Source organism: Ranitomeya imitator, chromosome 5 (assembly GCF_032444005.1).
Source record: "Ranitomeya imitator isolate aRanImi1 chromosome 5, aRanImi1.pri, whole genome shotgun sequence".
NCBI classification, from domain to species: Eukaryota; Metazoa; Chordata; class Amphibia; order Anura; family Dendrobatidae; genus Ranitomeya; species Ranitomeya imitator.
Genome location: NC_091286.1, coordinates 241,969,439 through 241,979,508, shown reverse-complemented (window position 1 = coordinate 241,979,508; position 10,070 = coordinate 241,969,439). Strand labels below are relative to the sequence as shown.

Here is a 10,070-nt window from a genome sequence, read left to right as displayed (position 1 = left end):
CTGTTTGTTCCGATTCAGTTTTGCCTCAGGGTGCTGCAGGAGTTTCATGATTCGGCTCTGAGTGTTCATCCTGGGATTTCAGCTACTCCGGGGGGCCATCGCGAAGGGTTTTTTGTGGCTTTCGCTTACGTCCGATGATAAAAAGTTTGGGTCTGCTTGTGAAGTGTGCGCACAAGCTAAGAGCTCTCATAGCTGGCCGGCCGGGGAATTGGTGCCTTTGCCAGTTCCTGATAGACCATGGACAGATTTGACCATGGATTTTATCACCAATCTTCCCCCTTCCAAGGGTTGTACTGTCATATGGGTGGTGGTGGACAGGTTTTCTAAACAAGTACACTTCATACCCTTGGTGGCTTTGCCTTCTGCGGAAACCTTGTCCAGGTTGTTTGTACAGCATATGGTTCTTTTGCATGGGGTGGCTTTGAATGTGGTGTCTGATCATGGAGCACAGTTTGTGTCCAGATTTTGGAGAGTGTTTTGCAAAAGGCTGGGTGTTGAGTTATCCTTTTTGTCCGCATACCATCCAGAGACCAATGGTCAAACTGAGTGGACCAACCAGTCATTGAAACAAATTTTCCGCTGCTTTTCCACTTCCAGACAGGATGATTGGTGTGATGCGTTGCTGTTAGCGGAGTTTGCGTTCAATAACAGTGTTAGTCACTCCACAGGCATTTCTCCATTCCTTTGTAATTATGGGTTCAATCCACATTTCGGGGAGCACTCCCGTTTGGACTCCGGATGCCCTGTGGCTGATGTAGTTGTACAGCAGTTGGGGGACTTTTGGCGAGAGGTCCAGAGGAATAATGGGGAGGCTCAGAGGAAGTTTAAGGTTTTTGCAGACAGGAGACATACACTCCGGGTTGGGGATAAAGTTTGGCTGTCTACCAGGAACATTAAGCTTAAAGTTCCTGTGGCAAAATTGGGGCCTAAGTTTATTGGCCCTTATGAAATCACAGAAGTGGTGGCGTTTTGGTTTCATCTTCCATAGTCTTTTAAGATTCTCAATGTGTTTCATAAGTCCCTGTTGAAACCACTGGGGGCTGTTGAGGTAAGATAATTGAGTCCTTTGCCACCCAGTTTGGTAGATAGTCATGAGGAGTATGAGGTGGAGCGCATTGTAGATTCTCAGGTGGTCCATCATTCCCTTCAATACCTTGCACCAAATCGGTTCATGCCGATCATCTGGTGCGGTCTATTCATGGCCGATTTCCTGAGAAACCTGGGGGTCCGGTGGCCCCCCGTTGAGAGAAGGGTACTGTCATGACTCAGGATGGGTTGGTTCAGCTCCATCCTGGCCAGGTCAGGGTTAAGATTGACCACCTCTCTTTGGTTCTGTGGTGGCTATTTAATGCTGGTAGTTCCTGGGTCCAGTGTCGGTGATACTTCTGTTTACTCAGCTAGAGATTGCTGACCCAGGTTACTCGTCTGTAATCGCTGTTCCTCTGCGTGTGTGAGTTTCGCTGTGTATGACCCGGTTTGTCCCTTTACTACTGTCTCTGTTTTCCCGCTTGGTACTGCTTTGTCCCTCCTGGTATTCTGACCCCTTGGCTCATCCATGTTTTTTCATCTGTCTTGCCCCTGGTTACCTCATACTTGTCTGGCTTCTGACCCTAGGCTTTGCTTTGACTACGTTATTCGGTTTGCACACCTTTTTCTGCACCACGGTCGGCTCTCCATCCGCTTGCAGGTAGTTCCACCCCTGTGGTAACGTGAACAGCCTAGCCCCGCCCCCTGTGATCACGTGACTGGCCTAGTTCAGGTCCTGCCTTCTTGCTCCATGTGTATTGGCTCAAGTTCCCAAATAGCGCCCCTGGCCTTTACCCCAGTGACACTATCCCCGTGTCACTACATTAGAATTTTGTTCATAAGAATGCATGATGGAAACTGAGACCTGCTGTGTAATTGGACAGTGATCCAGACCTAATCACAGAACAATTCATTAATAAGGAACATGAAGAGTACAAGAGGCTGGAATCCTCATTAATACTGTAGGTATAAGAAATAAATTGTTAAGCCAGTATGCCCAATATATTCTTCAAGCTATGGCTTGAAGAAAATGGAAAATTTCTGATTGATTGTAAAAATGTTATTGCAATTATGTTAATAAGTTACAAATAATAAATCACATTATCCATTTTTACCTTAGGGTGCATGTGGTGAACAAGATGTTCTGGAGCTCGATAAAAAATAGGAAAATTACCAGCTCGTCCACAAGTAATTTGTTGGGGTTTGAGAATGTATGAAAGGAGCTCATCTGCAGTTGGTCAATATTTTCAGTCGGAGAAATTGCACATGTACATCAAAATGCTCGTAAAGCCAATTAGTTTCTTTATTATGTGTATGTCTAAAATCATCCTGGAACTCAAAGAAAAGATACATTTTTGTGCTGAAACTCCATTCCATATACTGTACGCTGGAGAGTATCCGTGTTCTAACTATCCCGGCTGAACACAGTGCTGCAAACTGTATACTGGAATCCATATAGTTGTCCCTACATTTCTCCACTTTCTCTATGTTGATCCCAAATGAAGATTTTTCTATTAAAACATAATATTTTAATCTTAGCACCTGTAACATTTCTGTAAACTACATCTATAACTTATTACATTCTTCATGTTTGTTGAATTTGCAGGGAATATTGATATGTTACATAGAAGATTTTGCTAAATACTACTTTGCATGGCCACCAGAATAGAGATGAATGAATCCATTAATAAGTGTCATCTGGGAGTCAGCCCATAGGGAGTGAATCACTACATAAAAGGCTGGAAATTCCTAACTTTCATTCCCTTATGCTTAACGGGAGCTCCTTGAAAACCATTACAGGTAAAATGTCTTATCATTTAAATAAAATAATAATGTAGTCACTACTTAGAAGAAAATATAATAACCTTAATATTTGAATATTACTTAACTCAGAATATAATGTACAGTCCTTGTGTTTTCTGACATGAGAGATGGGGCTGTGATTTATTAATGATATTTTTTAACATTTGTACCTCTTTGTCATCAAGATGTTATTCTCATTTAAAGGGAATCTGCTAGTTGATTTATTCTGCAGAAATCACGGGCAGCATCAGTCTGAGCCAATGTTGTAAGATTGCAAGGCATGTCTTTCACTGAAATGCTCCAGAGAGGTTCGCATACTTTGAAGATCCACCCGGGCAGTATAAGAATAGACATGACTAGTCCAACTCCATTCATGGCCAGCTTCTCCTTGCAGTGCTCCATGTGATCGACAGGTCTAATCTTATGTACATAAATAGGAGACTTGTAAATGAACTAGAGCGGTACTAGAAGAAACCGGCCAGGAGATGCGTTGGACTGGATTCATCTCCATAATGTCACTGGTTGTACCTTCAAATTATGTTTTCTTTGAGTTTCATTTTTGTTGCCTGTGGATTATGCAGAATGAGTCGACAAACTGGTTTTCTTTACAGGGGTTTTCTACTACTAAATATTGATGACTTATCCTTAGCATTAGATCAGTGGGTCACACACCACACCACACAAGCTCTGTTACACTATTTAGTGCTGCTATTAGGAGACACAGATCAGCTTCTCTTAATATTAAAGGGGTTTCTTTGAGAATAATAATGCATGGAAAAAATTTGATTATGTTGCCATAAGTTTTTGTAGATTTTTCTATGCTGTATATTTTAAAAAAAATGCAAGGAACCAACTTTATTTAATACGTGAAGACACAAAAGAGAATAGTAAAACCAAAAACACTCAGTTTGAAAAAATGTTGCAGTAATCCGCAAGTGCTAGTAAAAAAATGTAAAAAACAGGGTATTTGGTTGATACGTTTTTTGCAAAAAATGTATACTAAGCTGCTCTACCAATCTTCACGGTATACCCTTATCAGAGCAGTCCTAACTAATGTATGCAATCCCTATCTGATGTATTTAAAAACCTGATCATCTGTATATAACCTGTGTGAACAGGGTTCAGAGAGGAAAAATCCATGTGTGCATACAGGGTAGAACAGCTTTTGTGCAGATAGCCCAAGAGGAGTGGTGGAACTCCCCAGTCTTGTAGACACAAGAGAACAATTATGGAAACAGGAACACATGGGCTACTTGCACAGTGAACAAGTCTGTATGATCATGTTCACACACCACCAAGAAACCTGAAGACACAAAAGAGAATAGTAAAACCAAAAACACTCAGTTTGAAAAAATGTTGCAGTAATCCGCAAGTGCTAGTAAAAAATGTAAAAAACAGGGTATTTGGTTGATACGTTTTTTGCAAAAAATGTATACTAAGCTGCTCTACCAATCTTCACGATATACCCTTATCAGAGCAGTCCTAACTAATGTATGCAATCCCTATCTGATGTATTTAAAAACCTGATCATCTGTATATAACCTGTGTGAACAGGGTTCAGAGAGGAAAAATCCATGTGTGCATACAGGGTAGAACAGCTTTTGTGCAGATAGCCCAAGAGGAGTGGTGGAACTCCCCAGTCTTGTAGACACAGGAGAACAATTATGGAAACAGGAACACATGGGCTACTTGCACAGTGAACAAGTCTGTATGATCATGTTCACACACCACCAAGAAACCTGAAGACACAAAAGAGAATAGTAAAACCAAAAACACTCAGTTTGAAAAAATGTTGCAGTAATCCGCAAGTGCTAGTAAAAAATGTAAAAAACAGGGTATTTGGTTGATACGTTTTTTGCAAAAAATGTATACTAAGCTGCTCTACCAATCTTCACGGTATACCCTTATCAGAGCAGTCCTAACTAATGTATGCAATCCCTATCTGATGTATTTAAAAACCTGATCATCTGTATATAACCTGTGCGAACAGGGTTCAGAGAGGAAAAATCCATGTGTGCATACAGGGTAGAACAGCTTTTGTGCAGATAGCCCAAGAGGAGTGGTGGAACTCCCCAGTCTTGTAGACACAAGAGAACAATTATGGAAACAGGAACACATGGGCTACTTGCACAGTGAACAAGTCTGTATGATCATGTTCACACACCACCAAGAAACCTGAAGACACAAAAGAGAATAGTAAAACCAAAAACACTCAGTTTGAAAAAATGTTGCAGTAATCCGCAAGTGCTAGTAAAAAATGTAAAAAACAGGGTATTTGGTTGATACGTTTTTTGCAAAAAATGTATACTAAGCTGCTCTACCAATCTTCACGGTATACCCTTATCAGAGCAGTCCTAACTAATGTATGCAATCCCTATCTGATGTATTTAAAAACCTGATCATCTGTATATAACCTGTGTGAACAGGGTTCAGAGAGGAAAAATCCATGTGTGCATACAGGGTAGAACAGCTTTTGTGCAGATAGCCCAAGAGGAGTGGTGGAACTCCCCAGTCTTGTAGACACAGGAGAACAATTATGGAAACAGGAACACATGGGCTACTTGCACAGTGAACAAGTCTGTATGATCATGTTCACACACCACCAAGAAACCTGAAGACACAAAAGAGAATAGTAAAACCAAAAACACTCAGTTTGAAAAAATGTTGCAGTAATCCGCAAGTGCTAGTAAAAAATGTAAAAAACAGGGTATTTGGTTGATACGTTTTTTGCAAAAAATGTATACTAAGCTGCTCTACCAATCTTCACGGTATACCCTTATCAGAGCAGTCCTAACTAATGTATGCAATCCCTATCTGATGTATTTAAAAACCTGATCATCTGTATATAACCTGTGTGAACAGGGTTCAGAGAGGAAAAATCCATGTGTGCATACAGGGTAGAACAGCTTTTGTGCAGATAGCCCAAGAGGAGTGGTGGAACTCCCCAGTCTTGTAGACACAAGAGAACAATTATGGAAACAGGAACACATGGGCTACTTGCACAGTGAACAAGTCTGTATGATCATGTTCACACACCACCAAGAAACCTGAAGACACAAAAGAGAATAGTAAAACCAAAAACACTCAGTTTGAAAAAATGTTGCAGTAATCCGCAAGTGCTAGTAAAAAATGTAAAAAACAGGGTATTTGGTTGATACGTTTTTCGCAAAAAATGTATACTAAGCTGCTCTACCAATCTTCACGGTATACCCTTATCAGAGCAGTCCTAACTAATGTATGCAATCCCTATCTGATGTATTTAAAAACCTGATCATCTGTATATAACCTGTGTGAACAGGGTTCAGAGAGGAAAAATCCATGTGTGCATACAGGGTAGAACAGCTTTTGTGCAGATAGCCCAAGAGGAGTGGTGGAACTCCCCAGTCTTGTAGACACAAGAGAACAATTATGGAAACAGGAACACATGGGCTACTTGCACAGTGAACAAGTCTGTATGATCATGTTCACACACCACCAAGAAACCTGAAGACACAAAAGAGAATAGTAAAACCAAAAACACTCAGTTTGAAAAAATGTTGCAGTAATCCGCAAGTGCTAGTAAAAAATGTAAAAAACAGGGTATTTGGTTGATACGTTTTTTGCAAAAAATGTATACTAAGCTGCTCTACCAATTTTCACGGTATACCCTTATCAGAGCAGTCCTAACTAATGTATGCAATCCCTATCTGATGTATTTAAAAACCTGATCATCTGTATATAACCTGTGTGAACAGGGTTCAGAGAGGAAAAATCCATGTGTGCATACAGGGTAGAACAGCTTTTGTGCAGATAGCCCAAGAGGAGTGGTGGAACTCCCCAGTCTTGTAGACACAAGAGAACAATTATGGAAACAGGAACACATGGGCTACTTGCACAGTGAACAAGTCTGTATGATCATGTTCACACACCACCAAGAAACCTGAAGACACAAAAGAGAATAGTAAAACCAAAAACACTCAGTTTGAAAAAATGTTGCAGTAATCCGCAAGTGCTAGTAAAAAATGTAAAAAACAGGGTATTTGGTTGATACGTTTTTTGCAAAAAATGTATACTAAGCTGCTCTACCAATCTTCACGGTATACCCTTATCAGAGCAGTCCTAACTAATGTATGCAATCCCTATCTGATGTATTTAAAAACCTGATCATCTGTATATAACCTGTGTGAACAGGGTTCAGAGAGGAAAAATCCATGTGTGCATACAGGGTAGAACAGCTTTTGTGCAGATAGCCCAAGAGGAGTGGTGGAACTCCCCAGTCTTGTAGACACAAGAGAACAATTATGGAAACAGGAACACATGGGCTACTTGCACAGTGAACAAGTCTGTATGAACATGTTCACACACCACCAAGAAACCTGAAGACACAAAAGAGAATAGTAAAACCAAAAACACTCAGTTTGAAAAAATGTTGCAGTAATCCGCAAGTGCTAGTAAAAAATGTAAAAAACAGGGTATTTGGTTGATACGTTTTTTGCAAAAAATGTATACTAAGCTGCTCTACCAATCTTCACGGTATACCCTTATCAGAGCAGTCCTAACTAATGTATGCAATCCCTATCTGATGTATTTAAAAACCTGATCATCTGTATATAACCTGTGTGAACAGGGTTCAGAGAGGAAAAATCCATGTGTGCATACAGGGTAGAACAGCTTTCCTGTTCCTGTTCCTGTTTATTTAATACGTGCAGAAATTATGCAGAAAATCTGCAGCATCAAGATCTCATTGTGGGAGGGTAGCATTAATATAAATAAAATCAAAGCGAGTTCTCTATAGCTATAAAACCCTGGTAATGTTGTATCACTTTCTGTTCTGTATGATATGAAACCTAAATGCAAAATAAAGATCTTCAGAGGAGACTGTCCAAAGCTGACTCTATAGGTCACATTTCTCTATAGGTCACGTTTCTTAACCAACAATTTTCTAGTATGCTGAGAAAAATTGGTAAATCAGTGTGATGTAACAGATGATTCTCTATTTCCCGGTGAAGATGCTTTGACCAGCAGATCATATATGGTAAATTATTAAACTGTGCTCTCAGAGAAGTTAGAGTTAAAATTCCCTGGATGCTTTTCCCTCCCAAACTCATGGTGCTGTTAACTCTCCTCACTACTCAGAAATGTATAGTGGAACAGAAAACAGCGAGAAATGCGGAAGATGCAGATGAATAAAAGAAGTCACTCTTGCTAAGATATTACCTGTCATGGATATAGCAGTACACCGATGATTTAAGTAGGTTTACCGGTGAAAAGATGGGCTATAAGAATTTGGGGGACATACAGTAATTCTGCATAAGGAATGCTATATAAACTAATGCTCCAAATAAAGTCTATGATTTGAGTACAAGTTATGCAATTGGTTGGGAGACCTGAACTAGTGAAGTTTTTTCCATACTCACCAATATTCCCACATAGAAGAGAGATGACAAGTAAAAGAAATAAGGGATTGTGTGGTCACTGATGGGTCTAGCAAACTAATGGTGGTTACTGGTATTGCAGGACCTCCCACAAATTTCTTCATCAGAAGTCCACCATGAGCTTGTATCTAGACACAACCAGTAATGAGAAGAAAGAAAATTTGAGATCCAACCTCCAAAAGTTTTCAGATGATAGTTTATTATTTTGTGACAATGTGTGTGTTTTTACATGTATAGTGTATGTAGGTGATTTCTGTGTTACATGTATGTATTGTTTGTGAAAGTAAATTAATAATTGTACTTTTTGTTCTCTGCAGTGATATGAAGAAATATGAACATGAATTCTTCTGGCTCATGGAGTGAGCAGACCTCAAGTCTTTGCCTTCATTTTCCCAACAATTCCTGTATTAGTAAAAACAGATCACTTTCTAGTTATTGGGCTTTGTATATAGTCATGTCTGGAGCAGTGATCCTCACGGTTTTAGGAAACCTCATGGTAATCATTTCAGTTGCTCATTTCAAGCAGCTCCATACTCCAACTAACTTCCTAATATTGTCCTTGGCTACTGCTGATTTCCTTGTTGGGCTGATGGTCATGCCGTTTAGTACGGTGAGATCTGTCACCTAATGCTGGTATTTCGGGGATTTCTTTTGTAAGCTTCACAGTTGTTTTGATATGATGTTTTGCACAAGTTCCATTTTTCATCTATTTTTCATTTCTGTAGACCGGTATTATGCAATTTGTCACCCTCTTCATTATTACAGGAAAATGTCAATCCCAGTGATACATTTGCTTTTATTTGTGAGTTGGTCTGGGCCTTGCCTTTATTCATTTGGCCTTATCCTTTCTAATATTCATGTAGAAGGAATCCATAGTTATGTTGCTGCATTTTCATGCATTGGTTCTTGTACTCTGGTGCTAAACAAACTTTGGGAGACAATTTCTTCATTAATCTGCTTTTTCATTCCTGGCATTTCGATGATTGGCATTTATATTCATATTTTTTCCATTGCAAGAAAACAAGCTAAGGCTATATCTAATCACATAAATTCTCTGTGTGGGAAAAGGACAACCTGTAGCAAGATGTATGTAAATGCTGAAAACAAAGCAGCAAGGACATTAAGCATAGTTATGGGAATTTTTATATTGTGTTGGTTGCCTTTCTTTATCGTTGCAGTCATTGATCATTTCATGAATTTCTCAACATCTGAAGATATTTCCACCACTGTTCTGTGGCTAGGGTATTTTAATTCTACTCTTAACCCCATAATATATGCTTTGTTTTACCCATGGTTTAAGAAATCATTTGTACTTATAGTAACAGGTGGTATTTTTTATCAACGTTCTTCTTCATTGAATGTTATGACTAATCTATAGCTTTATAGGATAAATCTCCTGAAAACATATTCCGCAGCACTTTACAGTTTGCACACATTATCATCGCTGTCCTCGATGGGGCTCACAATCTAAATTCCCCATTATCAGTATGTCTTTGGAATGTGGGAGGAAACCGGAGAACCCGGAGGAAACCCATGCAACCACGGGGAGAACTTACAAACTTCATGAAGATGTTGTCCTTGGTGGGATTTGAACCCAGGACTCCAGCGCTGCAAGGCTGCAGTGCTAACCACTGAGCCACCATGCTGCCCTCATTGACAGTTACAGGAATTGTTTGATTGCAGTGATTGCCTCAAAAGGTTGTAGAATAAAATATTAAGTTAAGGGTACCATCATTTCTGTCCAGGCTTATTTCATGAGTTTTATTTTTTTTTTTATTCTATGGAAGCATGGTTGAAAAGCAATGTCTGACTTTGATTTGTTCATTT

The 10,070-nt window shown here is 39.6% G+C and overlaps 1 pseudogene; it reads left to right on the top strand.

Annotated features, from left to right (window-relative positions):
* The first annotated feature begins 8,580 nt into the window (after positions 1 to 8,580).
* Positions 8,581 to 9,621, top strand: LOC138637719 (trace amine-associated receptor 4-like; annotated as a pseudogene).
* The last annotated feature ends 449 nt before the right edge of the window (positions 9,622 to 10,070 follow it).